The sequence below is a fragment of the Spea bombifrons genome, chromosome 5 (assembly GCF_027358695.1).
Source record: "Spea bombifrons isolate aSpeBom1 chromosome 5, aSpeBom1.2.pri, whole genome shotgun sequence".
Classification (NCBI taxonomy): Eukaryota; Metazoa; Chordata; class Amphibia; order Anura; family Pelobatidae; genus Spea; species Spea bombifrons.
Window position 1 is genome coordinate 56,917,112 of NC_071091.1, and position 23,876 is coordinate 56,940,987.

Genomic DNA, 23,876 nt, shown 5'->3' on the forward strand with positions numbered 1-23,876 from the left:
GGTTAATTTTAGAATCACAAGAAGAAGTAAACTTGGATTTACACTTTGCCTCATCAGGGGTATGCTGGTAAGGGGGGCCGCTGGTAAAGGGGAAAAGGTTTTTTTCTGATTTGGGAAGAAGTTGCACATTTTAACAATGACAATTATACATTGATATAGTTCTTAGCTTTAAGTATGTTCTTATAGTTATGTGATTCACGTTTATAATTTAGCTGGATTATACATAAGTATTCTACACTTGTAGTAACTAGTGTTAAGTATTGCTCAAACTAGGGCTATCAATGTCTTTCTAAGAAGGATTTCCTGTAGGACAACCCAGGTTACAGCCTAAGACCCCTGGCACATGAGGCACACTGTCATAGGTGGAGATTAACATACTATCCAAGACAGAGGAAGAGCCAATGCCAATGATTTATAGCAAATGAGGAGCCCAAAAATTGAAGGAAATAATGTTTTATCTGACATTTCACTCATCTCTCCGGATGAGCCAGGACTTGGCCTCGGAGCTGATTCAAGCCTACATGGGGTCATCTATATGGACCACAACTAATATAGAATCATAGATAGTCCTATGGCCTTCATATTGGTTATGTATTATAAGGACCTTAACTGTATTTATTTATACAACACAGTTTCATAAAGGTTAAAAACATACTTCTGTTTCTCATGAAACAGCATTCCCTTTCTTAAATGACTGTGTACATTTCCCCCATATTTTTGTTTCAGGTTAAAAGGAAACCAATCATGAGACAAAACAGTAGATATTAGCATGTGTATATTTTTTAATATTTCTTGGCACTTGCAATTAAATTACCTTGTATGACCATAAAAAATTAATTATGTGCTATGCTATCTTAGTTTGTCTGACCTTCATGCCTCAGGGATTGTCTGCCAGACAAAAACACTGGAGCCAGTACCAGACTATCGTATATTATTACTGTTTATTTAAAATACAGATTAAACGATGACACAATTTATTCGGTTTTTTTTCAAGGCATTACTAATTATTAAAATAAAAGCATGTTTACCTATGTGAAACCAGTTTTACGAGTAATAAGGTATACAAATATCACAAGCACAAAAAGAATATATGGCCCTTGAGCTCACAAAACACAAGAGAAAAAAATGAAAATAAATCATTTGGAAATTTGAAAATTCAACCTCCCTGGCAATCATGAGATGTGACATGAGGCTGCATTTAGACCCGCTGAGTTAGTGATAGTAGTTATAGACTGTGCTTTTAATTTGTATTTGTTTGCTTAAGAATAGAATGGTGTTAATATCAATGCATCAAAAGGCTTTTTGTAGTCACACGTCAGCAGGGGTAGATCCAGACACTAATACACACGCACATAGACATTCAACAGTAACAAACAGCAGGCATACTAACACACACATCTAGACACTCACACTAACATGCTCAGACACTAACACTGTAAGGCACTTACCTCTGGGAGTCACGACTCGCCACCAGCAAACTCCTCTTCTCTCTGACGATGCAGACAAAATCGTGGGCCGCATCCTTGATTCAGCAGCATTGCTATGGCGAAGGAAGACCCGAATATGTTACTGACTCTCTGGAACCGACCCCCAGGCTGTTTAAAGCTGCCACACAGTAATGCCAGTGCTCAGTTGTACTGTGGCTCCCTAGTGGATGGTCCTGCATCCCAGCATACTCCTGAGTATTCCCAGTATTTCCTTTGCCTTAGACTAAATCTGCTTCCTTCCAGTCTAAATGTGTGACCACGTGTCCTATGCATAGTCCTGTTTATGAATAGGTTTCCAGGCAATAGTTTGTATTGGCCCCGAATATATTTATATAATGCTATCGTATCCCCTCTGAGGCGCCGTTTTTCTAAACTAAACAGATTTAAATTAGTTAACCTTTCTTCATAACTAAAGTGTTCCCTTTCTTTTATGAATTTTGTAGCCCGCCTCTGCACCTTTTCCAGTGCTATAATATCCTTCTTTAGAATAGGTGCCCAAAATTGCACATCATATTCAAGGTGTGGTCTTACCATTGATTTATAAAGAGGCAAAATTATAGTTTATTCCCACAAATTGATGCCCATTTTTATACATGGCAATACCTTACTGGCCTTAGCAACTGCTGACTGACATTGCACATTGTTGCCTAATTTGTTGTCTATAACAATTCCCAAATCCTTCTCATTTGCGGTTATCCCTAATTTACTACAATTTAGGGTGTAAATTGCTTGTGCATTCCTTACCCCAAAGTGCATAACTTTGCATTTATCTACATTAAATTTAATCTGCCAATCCATCTGCAGCAAAGCAATATCCTGCTCACATTTACAGAGTTTAATGTCATCTGCAAACACGGAAACATGACTTTCAACGCCTATTGCCAGGTCATTTATAAATATGTTGAATAAAATTGAACAGAACAGAACCCCGAGGGACGTCACTTACCACTTTTGTCCAGCTTGAAAATGTACCATTTATGACAAGTCTCTGTCCTCTATCATTAAGCCAATATTCTACCCAAGAACAAGAATTCTGTTCCAGAGGGTAGAGGCAGCATTCTGCATTGTTTTTAATTGAAGGGTCCCCCTCATACATAGGATTCATTGTGTGTGTGTTATGAGCTGATACTTTTATGGGGTCAAATATTTTAGTTTTAGGTATATGCACTGATTGATAACTGGTATCCCCTTTCCTATACCCTTTCCTATACAATTTTTATTTTATTGTTCTGTTGCTGTTTGGGAGAGGTTGGGGACAGGCTCTAGTACATGCAGGATATATCAGCAATATATTTTAGGTCTAATAATTAGTTTCTAAATAACAGGAAGGCTCCATTCTTGTCGCTGTGGTCAGGATATATGCTTGGCTCAGATTCCTTACATCATTGACATTTTATGAATTTTACCCATTATTTGGGGGTTTTACTGACATCCTGTTTCCTTCTCTGAGATAACCAATTTACTCTAGTAATGGTCTCTATTGTCATCTACCTGATATGAGGTTTCCAAGGTTTATCTATTCAACTTCAACCTCTGCCACTGTGTTAGGATGTTTACAAAATGCAGGGTATATAAAGTCCATATAGCTCTAAATAACACCCTCTGTATGAGACATTGATCTTATACAGAGGGTGTTATTTAGAGCTATACGGACTTTACATACCCTGCATTTTGTAATCATCCTAACACAAGTACCTTATTGCTTGAGTGTGTATTCTCCTCAGGGTCCACTGTCTAAACAATAATTTTATTATATTATCCATATTATTATCTTTATTTTCTATAATTTTATTATATCTTTTTTGTTCCAAAAATCTGTCCATCTTTTAGCATGCTCCACCCATGATGTCCATGATAAGGCTTTCTTATAATAGGGTATCCAGCCCTGGATTCCAAATATCTGGTTTACCAGTCTTCTAGGTCTAAGCAGCATTAGTCCCGTTTGTGCAGTGGACTGGGTTGTTTCTTTTTCTTTAAAATGTTTTACAATGTTTTTTTTTATGCTTAAGACAACATATGAGACTGTATAGATATGTAGCTTTATAGCTCACATTTCTTGCATTATCAGCATTCATTGAGAAAAAACCACTCACATATTAATATTTTTAATTTTGCTTAATCTAGTACATTGTAGATTAAGATGTTTTTACAGTCTTGGTGCATAGGCCTATTTCTCATACTGTTTTATAGGCAACCTAAAAACCAAATGTATAGCATTTTCTAAATCCATTTAATTCTTGGTACTGCCTTATTAGACATCAGTGGGACTTAATTATTATTGTTTTATATACAGCAGTGTGAAAAGAAAGTACATCCTCTTTGAATTCTAGAGTTTTACATATCAGGACATAATAACAATCATCTGTTCCTTAGCAGGTCTAAAATTAGGTAAATAGAACCTCAGATAAACACATGATGTATTACACTGTGTCATAAATAAAGCCAAAATGGAGAAGCATATGTGAAAAAATTAAGTACCACTTTAACAGCTTGTTGTAGTCAGTCACTCACTACTTTGTGGAGAAATTTTTAGCCCACTCTTCTGTACAACATTGCTTCAGTTCATTGAGGTTTGTGGGCATTTGTTTATGCACAGCTCGCCACAGCCCTGTAATCGGGTTGAGGTCTGGACTTTGACTGGACTATTGCAACCAGGGCCGGCCCGACAATGGAGCCGAGTGGGGCAACCGCTCCAGGTGGCACTTCGCCGCCCCAAGCCCCTTTTTTTTTTTTTTTAAAGCGAAAGAGAGAGAAAGGGGCGCCGAGTGGTCAGTACCCTCTCGGCGCCCCTCTCTCTCTCCTCAGCATTACAAGCCGGCACCGAAACCGAACAGGGAGTCTCGCCGCAGGACTGCTGAAAGGTGAGTATGGGGGGGGTAGATAATGGGGCGGGGGGCGGCAGGGACAGAGGGAGAGGAAGGGTAGATAAGGGGGGGGCGGCATTTTAAAATTCGCCCCAGGCGGCATTTTGCCTTGGGCCGGCCCTGATTGCAACAACTTGATTTCTTGATTTTTCCTTTTTCAGCCATTCTGTTGGTGTGCTTGGGATCATTGTCCTATTGTATGACCCAATTTCGGCCAAGCTTTAGCTGTCGAACAGATGGCCTCACATTTGACTTCAGAATACTTTGGTATACAGAGGAGTTTGTGGTCCACTCAATGACTGCAAGGTTCCCAGGTGCTGTGGCTGCAATACAAGCCCAAATAATCACCACTCCATCACCGTGCTTGACAGTCGGTATGAGGTGTTTGTGCTGATATGCTGTGTTTGGTTTTTGTCAAACGTGGCACTGTGCATTATGGCCAGGCATCTCCACCTTGGTCTCATCTATCCAAAGGACATTGTTCCAGAAGTCTTGTGGTTTGTTCAGATGCAACTTTGCAAACCTAAACCATGCTGCCGTGTTCTTTCTCCTGGCTTACTCCTGGCAACCCTTCCAAACAAAGCATACTTTTTCTAATTGTATTGTCATTTTAACATTTAACATGCAACTCAGGGTTGTAGAGTCTCAGATGTAACTCTTGGGTTTTTTTGCAATTTCTCCGAGCATTCCACAGTTTGACCTTGGGGTGAATTTGCTGGGACATCCACTTCTGGGGATATTGGCAACATTCTTGAATGTTTTCCACTTTTTAATAATTTTTCTCACTGTAGAATGATGGACTTTAAATTGTTGAAAATAACAACAATATAGACACAAGTACTGGGACACCTGACCACTACATCAACAGGGACTTTTAAGACATTACAGTCTAAATACATAGGCATTACTATGTTGGCTTCCACTCTTTTGGGAAGCCTTTCCTCAAGATTTTAGAGTGTTGGAAATATGTGGGAAATTTTGCCAATTCATCCAGTAGAGCATTTGTGAGTGCAGGCACTGATTTTGGTCAAGAAGGCCTGGATTGCAATGTTTGTTCCAGTCCATCCCAGAGGTGTTCGATGGGTTAATGTCAGGGATCTGTGCAGGTCAGTTGAGTTCTTCCACACCAAATTCATCCAACTATGTCTTTACCTTTATGGTACACTGGGGCACAGTCATGCTGGAATGGAAAAGTACCCCCCAAAACTGTTTAAAACGACCCATTTTAATCATGAATGTTTGTAACTGCGGACTGAGGTAGGACCTTCATAAAGTATAGTGAAGTCAAGAAGTTGAAACACAAGTCTCCTGACAACCCTGCTTTGTGTAATAAACTGTGTTAGTGCCCCTGGCATTGCTAGAGCTAGACAACTTCTGTTGGAACAAGTTAAATTGCCTTGGACGCAAACTAGCAGTTAACTGAAGCTTTGATTTCATAACAGAATCAAAGAGCACCAAACATAAGGAACATTTGAAATTCAACATTTGAAATTCGTCAATTACACAAACCCTGACTTCTACAGTATATTATCTAAAAATAATTTACAATAATCTGTAAAAGACATGCCTGTAAAAAAGTCTTTTAAAATAAATAAAAAAAAAAAAATTTTTGGGTTTGTCAATTTTTTTTGCATCTCTGTCTAGTTTACGTGAGACATCTACGACTATGCCTTGTTCTCTAAAGTTAGTTAAAAAATTTTCTTTATCCAATCAAGCTTTCTTTTTTGAGAGACAAACAAATATTTCTGATCAAACTCTGAGACCATTAGAATATCTGGGTCTTCCCAGGTGTACACACTTGATGACACCACTTCAAGCCACATTAAGGGTGAGGATAGGCAGATCCATGCTAGATACAGGAGGACAGCTCACATTATTGTAAGTTCTCTGGAATGAGTATTTGTGTTTCCTAGTCTACTCTATACCATCGTGTTAATGGCAAAATATATTTATTAAATGTTAGCAGGGATCTGCCATTTTTCCTACATTTTACGTTTTCTAGTCTATTACACTGTTCTCAGGATCTGCATTATATATATATATATATATATATATATATATATATATATATATATACACACATATTTATTATAATATTCATAATAATAAATGATAAATGAAGTTGTCTCTCTCCTATTGTTTAGTTTCTTATTCTTGATGATTGGTTCAGACATTTTAAGGGAGGGGTGATTAATAGTAAGACAACTTCAGAACAGGAAATTCTGTTCTGTTAAAATAGTCCCATGCTACTTACACATATGTATATATGTACTTAAATATCTACTCAAAAAAAGAGCATATCTTCATACATATCTTCATCCAAAATTGGGGTCATCTTACTTTAAAATGTACATGCAGAAACTGGTTCAAACATCCATGTAAATTCTTGAGCCCATGTGAGTATTTGTGCCAACCATGCACATTCATTGACAATTGTGTGAAGCATAACATTGCATATAAAATGCACACAAGGTTCACACAGATGCCGTCACCAAAGCATCTAATTTGGACGTTTTTGAAATCAAGCACGTAGGTAGAACAGAAGAACACATGTTAACAATATGAAGCGGTATTTCATGATTGTGTTAACATTCCTTCACCAGCAGACATAGTTTACATTACTTTACTAGCATAGACTATAATATGTTGTGTAAATTTAGCAAAAAGTGAAATGTTCCATATAGATTAATATATGAAATACAGTTAATACTAAGTTTTTCAATACACTTTGAAAGCAAAATATAGCACATCTGACCAGTTTAGTTTTCCAAAATAGAAAAAGGCTCCAGGCACTCATGGGTTCCATCAGGCAGATTTATTGGAAGAGATGAACAACAACGTTTCGACCTCACGATGAGGTCTTTATCAAGTTGACCACACAAGTAAAAAGTAAAAGTTTAAATAGCACATATCAATAAATGGATAGCCAATCAAAAGACCGATCTAATCTAACACCATGTGTAATATAATTGATAATCATGTATTAACATAAGTAAATATTCAAAAGTATACATCGCATAATAAATAAATGATACTTGCAGATATAGTTTTCCAAGCATTATCAGTGTCCCTGTCCTACAAAAAAAGACAAATACTAGTTATTAAGCATTAACACAGGAACGTACTGCCAAAATGCTGCTATGGGTGTTTGGGAATTTGTAGGTCATAATTCAATGCAATCCTTCTGAGGTACCTATGTATTAATCATAATGACTAATGTATTGATGTAGCACCCCTGCAGACTGCATACCTCCTAACTTGGTGAAGTGAGAATGAATGCTAAACTGACTCACAGCATGCCACAAGTCCAGCCAAGCTTACAACCTAGCAGTTTGACCCCATATAAGGTCTAGAAGGGAAGGGGCAGTTCCCCACTATAAGTCGGAGTTCTGTGTATTTCTTCGTGGACAAAATATTAACAAAGTGCAATATCTAAGCTTAATTAACAAAACCTACAAACTGAACAATGATAGGCTGTGTTGGTCTAGTGACCTTGGTGCGTTAATGGATAATCTGGCTCTACTGTACCCAGAAGGCTGGCTCCCAGTGGGGTCACATAACACTGTGTTATGTGAGTAGTATCTAGGTGCCTGACAGGAAAATGTATAGGCTTCCATGAGTAAAGTTTAAGCTGTTTATAATGCCTTCACATAAATATAACTATAGTAAAAAGTTCAAAAATTGTACTTGACTACTACAGGGAAAAATGTGTCCAGAGCCATGGGATTCAATAGTTTAAACCTGTTCACTCCCCTGTACACGAACTGGTACATTCATAAAAGGCATGGCATCCTATGCTAGAGAACCGGCAGTCTAATGACAGCCTAGACTCCCTCTTTATCAGAAGCCAGCATAAATGGTAAAAAAATATGTATGTGGAGTATTATTGTAATCAGGGTTTGTTGTCAATAAATAAATTGGGTCATTGTTCAGCAGTGGCTCTTACTGTATACAAGAAATCCTAAACAAAATTGCAAAAAAAATGTTTCTTTAGTGTAGGTTTTTTAATTATTTTTTTTATCTATAGTTTTAAAATCCTTCTTAATGATGTATAATGTATGTGGGTACATCAAACACACAGAAGGGGATTCTTACATTGTCAAAAAAAGATGCTAAAAACCCTCTGTACTGAAGGGGTGAATTTACACCTGCAAATATGCATACATTCATTTGATGTAACTTAGAAATGTCTTTTTTTTTTAAAGAAAAGTAATTTTTTTCTGTAAAAAAATAAAAAAACATGAAATGGATCAGAAATACAGACAAGGGCAGATGCAGAGCCTGACCTCTGGAGGGGCACACTCAGGCACGCACATCCAGACGCTCCCAGTAACGCACACACACAGACACTAACACCAACACAAGCATTAACACACATATGCTAAAATGTAAGATGCTCCTGAGCAGGGATGCACCTCCGGACAGGCTATTATGGGGCTCTCTGTACCTGGACATACACTAACATACAAAGACACGCAAACTGAAATACCCAGGTAAACGCACACTAACATACCCGCAGACACACAAATACATACCCAGGCAGACATTAACAGACAGACACACACGCACTCACACACACTAAAATACCCAGGCAGACACACACTAACATACCCAGGCAGACACTAACATTTATACCCGGGCAGACACTAATATACATACCCATGCCCACACTAACATATAGACACAAACTAAAATATGCTGGCTGACACACACTAACATACCCAGGCACATATACATACCCAGACACATGTACATACCCAGGCAGACACTAATGTACAGACACACACTAAAATACCCTGGGAGACAACCCACTAAAATATCCAAGCAGACACACACTAACATACCCAGGCACACATTCAAACCCAGACAGACACTTACTAACATATCCAAGCAGACACATAATAACATACCCAGGCAGGCACATAATAACATACCCAGGCAGGCACATAATAACATACCCAGGCAGGCACATAATACCATACCCAGGCAGGCACATAATACCATACCCAGGCAGGCACACAATAACATACAAACACACACATTAAAATACCCAGGCACACACACACTAATATACACGCAGCTCACTTAGCTTCCAAAGCTTCAGCCTGTGTCTAATGCAGCTACCCCGTGGGGTCACACAAATCAACATTGCGTGATCCTGCCTCCTCCTGGAAGTTAGGGAGATAAAGAGGTAAGTCCAGGTGTCGGAACTGTGGAGACTGTAAATTCAGAGCATAATGAAAATTGTGACCGCAATCTAGAAATGTTGGTGCCAGCAAGATGTGTCCCTCTAAAAGAAAGCCACTTGAAAAGTATGTATAACTTCTGCTACATAAAAAATATTTATGACAGATAAAAGTTTTCACACAGGCGCGTTAGATATAAAAGAGTAGGCTCAAAACGTTAGGCCTTGGGGAAGCCAAAACATTTTCATATGATGATCCAAAATCATATGGTGATAGTAAATGATCTTAGATATAGTATATGAGTTTTCTTGTAACAAGCTATCAACGTTTTCTTAACCAGTACAATATTGCGTTACCTATTTTCTTCTCAAAATGAATGTAAACATTATGCAGACAAAACAAGTCTTTGTCGACAAGGAATGTGAACGAAGCAAGACTCTTTTCCTCCTGTGTGCTTAGTTGAAGTGGATGCACTATATATAAGTAACAACTGCAGGAAATCAAGTCAAACTATTTAAAAACATGATTCAAAAACGTCCACTTTGTAAATGGCTACAGCAAAGCCCTAGGAAGGAAATTGCATTTCCCTTCTGTGTTGATTAAAAATCTCATACTTAGGACTTTAATAGCAGACAAGGAAGAAAGATCTTATCACACTTTTTTGGAAAAATGTCTAAATCCTGTAATTCACATTAGAATTGGAAAGCTCATACGAAGTTGTCTTATTAAAGTGTAGAATTTGTTTGATTTTTTCAGACTCAATGGAAATTTTTCCTCTGTAAGGGCTCAAGAGAGCTTAAACTTGAGATGCTCCCAAGCAGGGATGTACTGAAGGACAGGCTATTAAGCGGCTGTCCATCCTCTGTGAGTTCATCTGAAACTTGTTCTGTATAGCATTTCTCCTTACAATGATCTCTTGGGTACCCCAAGTGATAAGGTGAAACCAGATGTGTACCTCCTTGCTCTCTTGTGATTAGAGGAATATCAACTGGATCCTGCCGACAAGGCCCACTAATGTAATGGCACAAGAGAGCTAAAATGTGAGATGCTCCATCCGGACAGGCTATTAAGGGGCTCTCTGTCCTCCATGATTTCATCTCAGATTTGTTTTGTATGGTATAATTTTAAACAACATTTAAAGCAAGTTATTTAGATTGTGGCATAATTATTTCAATTCATCCTTATTTCAGTTTTTTAAAGAAAGATAAGAAAGATCAGAAAGCAGGCTGCATAACCCTACAAGGCCTGGACAAAAGGGGAATTTGATTTGGCCCTTCAATCCAATATGGCTGCTTGCTACCATGGTGACACATATTTAAAAAAAAGAAGTTCAAGTGGCTGCATGCTGCCAGCTAATCTATTGTGAGATCAGCGGGCTGGCATTCTGATAAAAAGCTTGATCCCTGCTAACATGCATTGATCACTATTTGCAATGCTATAGGTACCCCTCTTCCATATAAATTCCATCCACCAACAAAAGCACTGTAAAATAACAACACATACATTTGTATAAATAAAGAAAATGAGCTTTTGTGGAATACAACTTTCAGCATGCTCAGCAAAAATACAGATATGGGCAAATGGTGTGCAAAATGGGCACAATACTTGTAGACCCTCTGAAATTATATAACCTCACGCCAAGCATTAGTGTTTGTGTGTCCTGTTTCATGATCTATTAGCTGGCCCCTAAGTGTTAAATGCCCACATTTAAAATGTTTGTATACACCCAGTCTGCTCTCCTACTTTGTTAACAATGCTTCTTCACACATACATTGTATGTAATTTTAACAACTACTGTATTTAACTAAGCAAATACAGCCAGGTGTGTGTGTGTCAAGAAAAAAAATACAACAGCGTTTGCACCTGCAAATGTTTTCTTAAGATGGTTTGCTTTGCATAAATCCGTTGATGGCAGAAATGCTTTGAGGCATATTTTAACTGCTTAAGGGACAGAAATAAAAATTCCCAACATGATTCATATATCAAGGTTTTCCGGTCTAGCATTTCTAAACTGATCAGCAGTATATGAAAATTATGTTTCCTGGAAAACATGAGCCGTGTGGGCACCTAGTGTCAACATCAGGCACAATGACCCAACTTTTATAGGCCTCTGTGGAATTCTCGGGCCCTGGTCAGCTATCCCTTTTTCCTGCCTTAATGTTAATTGTTTACCATGTATTCCTTTATCCTTTTAACCCAGCCTCCCCATGTTCTTTTTTTGTAAGCTTTCACAGGCATGCAGCTTACATAGTTACATAGTTACATAGGCTGAAAAAAGACATGCGTCCATCAAGTTCAGCCTTTCCTATATCTGTTAATTTGTTGCTGTTTGATCCAAAAGAAGGCAAAAAACCCCGGCTTCGCTCTTTCCAATTTTGCACTAACCATGGAAAAAATTCCTTCTTGACCCCAAAATGGCAGTCAGATTTCTCCTTGGATCAATAAGCTGTTAATTAAATATTATATCCCCGAATATTATGTTTTTCCAGGTATCCATCCAGTTGCAGTTTAAACGTCTGTACAGACTCTGATAAAACTACCTCTGCAGGCAGAGAATTCCACATCCTTATTGTCCTTACTGTAAAAAACCCTTTCCTCTGCTTTAGTCTAAATCTCCTTTCTTCCAGTCTAAATGCATGACTTCGTGTCCTATGCATAGTCCTGTTTATGAACGGATTTCCACACAATGGTTTGTATTGGCCCCGAATATATTTATATAACGTTATCATATCCCCTCTGAGGCGACGTTTTTCTAAACTAAACAGATTTAAATTAGTTAACCTTTCTTCATAACTATAGTGCTCCATTCCTTTTATTAATTTTGTAGCCCGCCTCTGCACCCTTTCTAGTGCTATGATATCCTTCTTTAGAAAAGGTGCCCAAAATTGCACAGCATACTCAAGGTGCGGCCTTACCATTGATTTATACAGAGGCAAAATTATATCTTTATTCCGCGACTTGATGCCCCTTTTTATACACGACAATACCTTACTGGCCTTAGCAACCGCAGACTGACACTGCACATTGATGCCTAGTTTGTCGTCTATAACAATTCCCAAATCCTTCTCATTTGTCATTACCTTGAAGTATTAAAGCTGTTAGTTTAGCATTAGTTTGTTCAGCAGGCTGGAGTGCCAATGGCGTTCACACGTTGCATTGTATGCGAATGCATGCATGCAACAAAGTATACACCGTGCAGAAGATCTGATGACTAAGAGATGGGTGGCCTTGTTCAACAAAGGAAGTTTGCCCAGGCGGTGATGGGGGAAAGCAGAATTGGGGATACTCATTTTATTTTTAAAATCCCCCTAACTGAAAAGAAGAACCCCCCCCAAAAAAAGATGCTGAGTATGCTAAAGCAGGGGTCAAAGAAATTACACCATGTCCTATTGTCTCATGCACTTCTTCAAAAAAGGCGGAGCCACAGGGACAGCCCCTCCCCTGTTCCTCCAAATGGGAAAGAGTGTGTGCCTGGAAGCTCCGCCCTGTTGCAGAGTGCACAAGGAGCAGAGGCATACTGCAAGGGAACCAGAGAGGCAGGATTGTAGTGCGATCACATGAAAATATATAATAAAATATTTACAAAAATGTGAGTGGTAAACTCACTTTTGTGAGATACTGTAACACGATATACATGATTAACGCCCCTAATTTCTAATTTTCTAGGTTAATCATTACTGTGCTACATGTTAAGTAGCTGTTGCTTAAAAGCTGAAAATCTATTAAAATGATGTTGTTAATAAAGCTATGCTGCAGCATTATTAAAACCATTCTAGGGCTTCCTGACATTTTTAACCAGCCTCTGAGAAATGTTAATCTTTCACATCTTTAATCCCCAACACTGCCTCCAATTACATTGCAAATTCAAACAGACTCCAACGTAAGACCATTAACCTGCCTACTGTTCCTTGATCAAATCACACTCTCATGTGGGCCGTGTATTGAAACCCCTTGTAACGCTAGCTCTTAGCAACCAGTGGATCAGAATAAGCCTCCCAGTGCCTTCTTAGAGGCTGCTCACATAAAAACGCTACTCAAAGGTGCAATACATCAATCCATTCAGTGGGCTCAGAATCACATTTGCTGCACTCTCTGAACAATCAACACTTCAAAATACATTTTTCTAATATTAGATTTGAGAATTACCTTGGTTGTGCTTGTTTGTATTCATGAAATAGTATGAATGTGCCTTTTTCTTAACTTTTTTTGCCAGCATTGATATGTCATCAGAGATGCAGTCTCATAAGGACTATAGGGAACTATCAAAGCCTTTGTTGACATTAGGCTCAGAAGCCACATATGATTCCATGTTATTATTGACAAAGTGTATCCAGGTCTGTGCACCAATTTATAGGCTGTTTAAAATAAATGTGGCCTTGTGCTTAGGAAAAATAAATGTGTGGCTTAAAGCTAAGAACTAATTGAAACCATCCACTAACTATTTCCACACAGAGCATCCACCCCTCTTGTGATCCACCGTAGGTATAAAGGTGAGTCCAGATGTGGACCTCCTTTCTCACCTGTGCCTTGAGGGTTACCAAACACACCACTGAGGAGGCCCAAGAAGGTTAAAATGTATGTTTGGGGTTGTTGTTTCCCTTGTGCACAGGAAATGTGCTTCATATTTTGGCTTTGGACTGTCTTTTGTAGGCAGGGTCAAGGTCAACGGACATTTTTCCTCTGTAATGCTGTTAAGTGAACTAAAACTCAAGATGTTCCAAAGCAGGGATGTAGTACCATGGTGCAGGTTATAAAGCTGCTTTGTTGGATGACCTGTTCTCGAACATTTTTTGTATGTAGTTTTCACTTTGATTTAAACAGAAAATTGTTTCAAAATATTTACTTGTGCCAATATTTCTAAATGCATGCCGGCCTATTGTTTTGGCCAGATAAACTCACGGAATTTATTATGTTTTAATAATAGGAACAGTGTTTGCCTAACAAGACAAGTCAATATTCCAAAAAGCTTTTAAGAGAAAAAAGACATTTATCTTCTAGAAGAAGAATTTATGCAAGCTGTCTTATAACACACTTAATGCAAAAGCATTCATTTCCTCTATTATCTTGCAACAAAAGCATCTCACCTGTCGTCAGAAAAGCTTCATTTCCTATGAAATGTTTTCATATGAAACAGAAGGTATGTTAACACAGGATTGGTAAACACAGTAGGACACTATGTTATTGTTAATGGTATCAAATATAAACATTTTGATGGCTTAAATGATCATCATGTAACATTGTGTTGATTTTTGTCACACTAGCATACCTTTCTCTCTACTCTCCATCCTTTAATGTGATCCAATAGATACCCATTGATCTTTGGATGATGAAAACTGTTGCTTAACTGTTTTAACATTACCAATGTGAGAAGGCCATATAGCTACAGGAAGCGTTCCCCATTAAATCAATACAAGCTGGGAGCCACCCAAAAACCTTTAAAAGCCACATCAGTCCATCGTTTGGACTCACAAAATGTTAAATTTAGTCCAGGTAACCATCATATAATTTGAAAAACAAACCGGCTAGTACATACCGTGGGGCTGTTTGGTAGTAAGCTGGATTTTTGAAACTATTTCTTTAGAAGAATATGATGTAGGGTCAAATAACATTTTAAGACCTCATCTGTGCAACCTAAGGAAGAACGCCGGTTTATCTCATTAAACAGTATTCTACTCTACATGTTAGCCTAATGGATGATACCACAGACTTCCCGAGACTTTCTTTCTTTGGACCAATATAAATAAATATTTATGTTGTGAATTTTCAAACGCTTTTCTATTTATCAGTGACTGGTCCCCTTCAACGTTTCAACTCAAAATACCACGGTAACAAGTATTAGTATCTCAGTCAAAATATATAGTATATGGAATTAAAATTGAAGTAAGACATTTTATATGGAAGTTAGGCATTTAATCAACCACACAAGTATTCTTGAGAAGAAAAGTTTGACTACCCAAGGGAAAAAATCTTTATCGCTTAGCAGTATGGTTCTCTGGTTCACAATACTTGGGTAGGCTATATTTCTCTAAATAGTGATGGAAGCCTAGGGATCATTTTGCCTTCTCCATTCTAATTTCTGTTTATGTATGTGCTCATATTATATAAAGATATATAAAGATACCTTCATTGTTTGAGATCAAAATAAAATGGGAAAAAGTTTGCGATGCATATGCTTTCTATCTCAATACGACTTGGGAAATGGACACTATGGCCCCACCAGCTATGTAACATTAGGTAGACTATAATGATATTGGAAAAATGGTCAAAAAGTAGGCTTTTCTTTCTCAATGCCAACCCACCAGTGACTGACAGCATTTAACTTCCCTTAATAATGCACATGGACCTTATCTCTGGGCCTTAACAACTCCTGCAGCTCAGTCCCTTATGTGCCCATAGTGTGTCACTATTATGAACACGCTCAAGTAATAAATGTATTTTAATTAAGCAGGGAGTGTTTATGATTATGTGATTACCCATGTAATATTCCACCTAGAAACTTGGAAGGAGTCCACAAATATCAAACCGTAAAATGTTTGAGGTGAAGACATTTGTTGGCACTTGCTGAACAGGCAGGAGAAGTTAGTCACCGTTTTGTTGTTTCATGGTTTAAAATCATATACACATTCATGCGCACCGGTAATTTTCAGGTGTTCCTCGTTTTGCTCGCAGTGAATCATAGTTTCCTGGGAAGGAAACACAAGCTCGTTCTAAAGCGCATCCCAACTTCCTGGCAAAAGACTGTACTAAATGAAACTGGCATTTAGCATTATTACATTTCATCAGGCATACCTTGCTCAGATGGATGCCAGAGATCTATGCAAGTATCATATGCATAAATGCATCCTCTTTTGGCTGTGTATATGTATTTATTTGTCAAATGCACTTGATATCTCACTAGCTCCAAAATGTTTTTTCTTACAGCCATTCAAAAGCTAGAAAAAAACTGAACAACGGTATTATCCAATGCAATATTATTACAGTAATTATTAGTATACCTGATTTCATGGATATAAATTATATGACACTGGAATAAAATGCCTCTTGTGGCCATCTGTGGAAACTCTCAGGATCTGAGAACCTGATTTTCTGGGTTTTTACATCAATCTTATTGAAGAAGGAGCAAATCACCAATGTCACACAGCCTACAGATGACTCCTAATACGGTATATTGATAACATTTGAACTGGTGTTTTTTCAGTATATATCTCAGTTCCAATCCCTGCTTGAATACAGACAACATAATTCCAAATATCAAGTCATGACAATTCATGTTTTCACAGGGACAACTACTGAATCCATGTAGTTGCCAGCATTACAAAGACTTTGCAACAGGGTTAGTATTCCAGTCTCAGGGCAGCTATAACCCTTAAGAATTAAGTACTTGATTAAATTTACTGTGAAAATGAGTGATGATTGACAACATGATCTGATAAGATATCCTCATACTTTATCTGGTATCTTGTTATCGCCTGATTTTCCACTATGGAAGGGCAAAGTTGCTGTTTCTTCATCGGTTCTCTACAATATCTAAACTATCTTGGGTCCACTTTATTTTACCCCTAGCAACCCATACCAAGTGCTACCAGTTCTTGACTCACAAAGTGGGCTTGTGAAGGAAGTTGAACAATAGGAAGGTGTTACTCTATTTAAAGTACCCGATTGTAATAGTAAGGCCTTTTATCTTTAGCAGTCAGATAAAGACACAAGGGAAAACTTTAAGGGAAAGAATGTGGGATTCCAGGTTAACCAAAACAGCTAAGGTAAAAACGTAAACACCCTATAACTGTCGACCCCTATAATATATATAACCAGAAGGAAAAGGGAGCATTGTGAACAATTATGTTTAACATTAATAGCATGAACACATATTGCATCTGATAGACATCGTCAAGAATGATTACCACTTCTTAAGCTGTCTCTATAAAACTTGTCACAGAACTTGTTTTTTGAGAAGACAATATTCTCTTTGTAGTATTTCTCAAACTGAGAGCCATGACTGACTACTTCCTGCCAGAATATACTTTGAAAATAAGTTGTTTCTTTGTGGAGTCCAGAACTCATGCATGCATCAGAGATGAAATCTTTGAATACATCTAATGTGGCCGGGACAAAAGAAGACTTCAGTTACTTTTTTTGGGTGGAGAAGAGGAAGTAAAGTTAAAAGGAAATCCTTTAATCGTATAATCAGTTATAATATTAAGTATTATAATAATTGATGCAAATTACATGCATAAAATATTAAGGAACTGGTGCATTGTATGTGAAGTAATAAAGAAAATACACTTTTAACATACATCCAACTTTCTCACACAAGAATATTTTGGATTTACTCAATTTCAGATGGTCCTTCTTAAATACCAAAATGGGACTAAAAGTATTGGCCTGAACGGGACATACATTCAGAGCCAACATGACTGGGCTGGCTGTAAATTACCCAATGTATATTTTCTATGTGGTAGCCCAATGGCGACCCTCTGTTAGGAGATTATGCTAATGTTAGCTGTTACCCCTCTCAAGGGGTATTTATTTCTACACAGGGGGGATTTTCCTTCACTTTTAGAAAATTATACAGAGTGATGTTTCCTTGTGTTCTGGGTATGGTAGGGGTTCCCTCAGCGTCTGGCTTTAGTGCGGGAGTTGGCCATCTGAAGTATGGCAACTCAGGACTCTCATGACTCTCCATGGGATGGCCCTAGGGAGTTCATATCGGTTTCGACACCGTTCAGGGAGGACGTCGGTAAGCACTCTTAACATCGTTAATGCCTGCGCCAGCATTCCCAGGGGATCCCGTCCAATGAAAGGATGTTCATTGGTTATGCACTTTTTGATGATGTTATTAGCTGAGGCTAATTGCGGGTTATGAGTATATGTTTACATGTTTGAAGTTTACCTTTACGAATAATGTTTAATAACATCCAGCAGGTCTCTTGTCTTTATTGGGTGATTGATGATCGCCCATGCCCATGTCATGTAAATCTGCCATGTGAACAAAAAATAATCATGGTGGACAATTTAATGCTGCTCTGTGGACCTTCACAAACCTTGCCACGGACCCTGGTATCGTTGTGAGTATGCTTTGCCTATCCCTGTAAAATCAATGGAGGCGTGCAGCACATACCTCCATTACAGCTCCCATGTGGCTACCTTGTGGTGCTCATCTGCAGATGTTGCTTTGGGTAAGGTGGGTGGATGGCCATGCTTTTGACCCACTCCATTCCTGGCATTGCTCCTTCCTGTGTCTAACCATCCTCAACACAAGTTTCCCTGTAACAGAGTCCAATGGTGGAAATGTATTGCAATAATAGAGGTGGTCAGCAGCACCAAAAAATCAACAGAGGCATGAGCCGGGCTCCACCAAAACCCTTAATAACAAATAGACAGACAAAGGCTCAGCACTTCAAGTTGTGAGGTGTTTGTAAGGTGTTTTAATGTCCACAGTGGCAAAGTTTTGACCCCTAGAGGTCTTTATCAAGCCTTATGGAGTCCAGACCTAATAACATTACAGCTATTTTAAGAGGAATTTCATTCTTTAAGTTAAGGTCAGGTGACATGTTATAACATGGACATACTAATAACAGTATTTGATATTACTTTATATTTGGTTGTTATTGTCTTTTCTTGTTTACAGGTTTATGCAGTTAAGAACACTGATGGCGGTGGACGGTGCTTCCTTTTTGATTTTTCTCTACATTTCAAGACTACAGTGTATCTTGCTGAGTTAAATGTATTCTTTCAGTTATGTTGCTCTCGTCAAAAGTAATCAGTCAGATTATGAACTGACCTACCCCTACCACTGCAGTCTTATTTCTTCAAGGATTTGACTGACTTTTCTGGGGAATTCATAAAAGTGCTATCAAGAGATCAACAAAAAGTGTCTAAACACAAGAAACAAACCATTTCACATCCTTAACCCCTTAATGACAAAGCCTGTACATGTACGGGCTCAAAATGCATTATTTGCAGTGGGTTTAGGGACCGCCCATTGTCCTTAAGGGGTTAAACACAAAGCATTGTGTCTCTTTTCATGAAATCCAAGAACATGGTATTTAGCTTAAGATAACTTTGTTGTGTCCTTTCACAGAGCATAATGTACAATATTATCATAAGATGAAATTATTGGGTATCGAACTTCATTATTGCAATAAAAAATGATGACACGAACATCGATGTATTGTTTTTATTCATAAAATGACACTGAAATACCCCTCATATCCCTCTTCTGTAATTAATTTCCATGCATTGTCATGTTGCCCAGTCTAGCTCAATGTAGAAAAAAGCATACTAACTGTATAAGTATGGTAACTTGGAAGAAACTGAAAGATGAATTAAGCAAACATATTTCTATTCCCAACTGTTTACATGCACCATTAGCAATAATATACATTTCACTATGCAGACCTCCCAGACAAGGACCTAAATTATGCAATATTTTATATATCAAGTTAGCAATAACAGGCAACATAAGCTGTATCAATCAGGAACATCTTCCTGCAAAGCCACCTTTTGATGTGTTTATTAGAAAATTAAACTTTAAAATAAAATGTATGGCACCATCATTGCTATACACATGGCAGTATATAAAAATTTGAAAAAGGGAACATTTATATTTTCAGACAGTTCTAGTGCATAATTTCCTTTTGCCAAACTACAATTTTCTATGGCAGCTGAAAGCCAGAGCTGAATGCCTGTGGTCCTCAGTACTAAGCATTCCCTATACTTGGCTTCAAAAAACTCCAAAAATGGTCTTTATGTTACATTATTAATATTTGTTTAAAAAGTAAGAAATAAATATAGCTGTTGTGTGCTTTCATAAAAGAATATTATATTTAAAATATTTACTTCAGGGTGGTTTCAAATGTTTAACTGAATGCAGGGGTTCCATGGGTGGAATGGCAGCAACTTTTACACAATTACTCTAGCGCCCATTAAAAAACACTGGTTCTGAAGGAAAAGAGGAACTTTAGATTTGGCTTTCAAAGATCCAGTACAGTAGTGCAATCCAGTACTGTCCACCATACACCCACCAAACACAATTGCATGAAAGTCCAAAAGAAATGTACAGAATGTAACCAGTTATGGTAAATGCTGACTGAAGTCTTTTACCCTAGTGGATATCTGTGGAATTGCAGGTAAGATAAACCTCCTCGTCTTGATTGTGCCCAAATTCTGGTGCATCTGTTTCACAAATCAACAATGTTTTTCTCTTTTTTTTAGGTTATAAGTGGATTCAATTTCCATTTAGCTTTGGGGACATCAAAACCATCAAACTTGCCTTTGTCATGTAGAATAATATGTATTTCTGCCTCTTTATCTTGGACAATCCCCCTCATATTTAATTGTTTATATTTCCTTAAATTAGAGACATATGCTACTTTTCTGTTTTTTATTTAGTCTCTGTAGGATATTAGGAAACAATATCTGAAAGTCATTGAAGAAAAAGAGAAACACATTATGTAAAAATGCAATCATAAAATCCCACAGTCCTTGCCGTATCACCTACCTCTTGGGTTATCTGGGGTTATCATACTCCCTATGCCTACATTCTGCAGTTATTATGGACCCTCTGATTCATATTTATTTACTGGGGTAGCTGTTTTTTTTAGTTTTTAAATTCAATCTGCTTTACTGTAAATATCCGATAACTTTTTCAACTTAGCTCAATGCTATTTTCCAAATGACCAAGTTGAGTCAAATCAAGTAATTTAAAACAGTAGTGGGAATGGGACAGCCAGATTCAGCCCACTTGATTTGTTTAAATGGAAATGCAGTCATGGTAATCTCATAGCCTTCCAAACAAGATTTCAGGAGGGGAGCCTTTTGGCCTAGTTCCCCAAACACTGCCTAGAGGCATTACTAAGGGGCAAGAGTGCCCTGGAGTGGTAACTTGAATCAGACTCTTTATCCTCTAGAGGAAGCTCTTACTAATGATGACGGGCTTGAATCCCCGTCTCACAGAGGAGCTTGAGATGTGGGGAAAACATTTAGAGTTCTTACGCGATTGATTCTTGGCACTTATCTTGGTGGAGGAGGTTCAGTTATAGAAGAAGTATATTGCTAGGCTGCAGCGAAACCAGGCCTTGACTGACCATCTGGCCAACGTCATTCCATACGCACCCAATCTGCTGCTCTAGCAGTGTGCAGTCACTAGCTGTATATGTCTGGCCACGAGCCACGTGAGGATAAACCCATAATGTGCGGCCTCTCATATGCACCTGTCTGCTGCTCTTGTGTCATTTGGTGGTCGCTGGACCTGAAGTATCCGGGCCACCTCGTCATCTTCAGTCCGGCCCTCACAGAAGCTAATACTATGCCATAGGGTGCATTTATTATAATGAGAGAACGTATGCCAATCACACCCCCAACGATTTATGCCTACCATATGTGTTCACAATCAATTAATTGAATCATACAGAACTGATAATTGAGACTAGGCAGGCTTCCGCAATCCATTGCCCTCAGCTATTTGCTTATTTCCAGAGGACAAACACTGTTTCATTTTGTTGTGAGGCCTGAGATTAGTCTCCTTGAAGATTACCAAGTAAAGCCTTTTAACAGGTGCATAATTGCAGCATTTGTTTAAACCTCCAGCTGGAGCCAAGATCCAAATCATGTTAAAGGGTTGCTCTTGGCTCTTCAGATATTATGTCTCCTCCCAAAAACCTCAGATGTAACAGACCTTTATGAGCACCATAGGAGTTGCAGTCCACGGTAGCTGAAGTGGCAAAGGCTGCGTAAATTTAGCCTGAACTACATGTTGACAATAACAACGTAGAATACCTTGGTTTAATATATATATATGTTTGTCTTTTCCAGACATCAGTAATTTCTCTAAAATCAGTAGTTTTAGAGAAAAGCTAGCACACTGTGTTCTGGCGAAACTAGATCTAACGTATTCACAATGTGCCTTTACAGAATATGTATAATCAGAATATGTATAATCATAGTTAAAGGATAGTTTAAATTTCATATCCACATGTCCTGGAGCGCTGGGTTATCCTTACCTGACCTACCGGCATACCCGGAGATTGCCGGGTGAGCGCCGCTCCTCCGCCCATTTTTTCATTAAATGGGAGTGTTTCCCACTGCCGTTAGCGGGAACGCCCCCGACGTCAGCTGGAACTCCCCCGGCGTCAGTGGGTACTTCCATTAACGTCAGTGGGAACGCCCACCAACGTCAGCGGGACCACCCACCAACGTCAGCGTGATATATATATATATATATATATATATATATAATATTTTATTTAGCGCCAACAAAGCATGCAGGGCTGTATGAGGCAGTTAACACATACATAACAAACATACATTTGCTTACAGCATACATACATACATATATATACATATATATATATATCTATATATATATATATATATACACACACACACACATATATATGTATATATATATATATATATATATATATGTGTGTATATATAAAATCTCTCTGTGTGTATATATATATATATATATATATATATATATATATGTATATATATATAGTCTCTTTATATATATATTGTGTATAACAATACACATTGTTTTGTTGTTTTTGCGAGGTTCGGGGTTTGTATGTACATGGATAGATAGGTGAATAGATCAATCGATTGATAGATAGATCTTCTTGATTGTAGGTTCATCTGAGCAGGGCCCTTCTCACCTGTTGTTTCTTTATGTCATCTTGTTATATTATATACTAATTGTTATGACCTGTGCAGAGGCGTATCTAGGGTATGGCACCTATGGCTCGTGCCATAGGCGCCATTTGAAAGGGGGGAGCCAGTGAGCGTCTTTCAAACGCTTTTTTTTTTTTATGCGGAGGAGAGAGGGGCGCCTAGCAACCGCTCGGCGCCCCTCATTCTCCTCCACGAGGCCTCTTCCTCCGTCCCGGTGCCAGCATTTCATGCTGAGCGCCGTAATATAACGTCATATTTTGGCGCTCAGCAGTGAAGCAGCGGGCGCCGCAGCAGTGCAGAAAGACAGAAGCTTCTTGCTCCCGTCGTTGGACCTCAAGGTGAGAGAACTAAAAAGGGGGAGAGGGTAGAGAGTTAATATGTGGATGAGTTGTCTGTATGAGGGAGAGCATGAGTTAATATGTGGATGAGTTGTCTGTATGAGGGAGAGCATGAGTTAATGTGTGGATGAATTGTCTGAATGAGGGAGAGCATGAGTTAATGTGTGGATGAGTTGTCTGAATGAGAGAGAGCATGAGTTAATGTGTGGATGAGTTGTCTGAATTAAAGTGTGAATTAGTGAGTGACTGTAAGAATGTTTGTGTGTATCATAGATGTATAATTGTGGAAGGGCAAAGATGGTACTAGCAGGAGGTTTGAGCCTTGGG

At 38.3% G+C, this 23,876-nt stretch overlaps 1 protein-coding gene across 1 annotated transcript in view; it reads right to left on the reverse strand.

The window, feature by feature from the left end:
* BASP1 (brain abundant membrane attached signal protein 1) overlaps nt 1–23,876 on the reverse strand; it is a 267,975-nt gene that overhangs the window by 62,537 nt on the left and 181,562 nt on the right. The gene's annotated exons all lie outside the window — the stretch shown is intronic.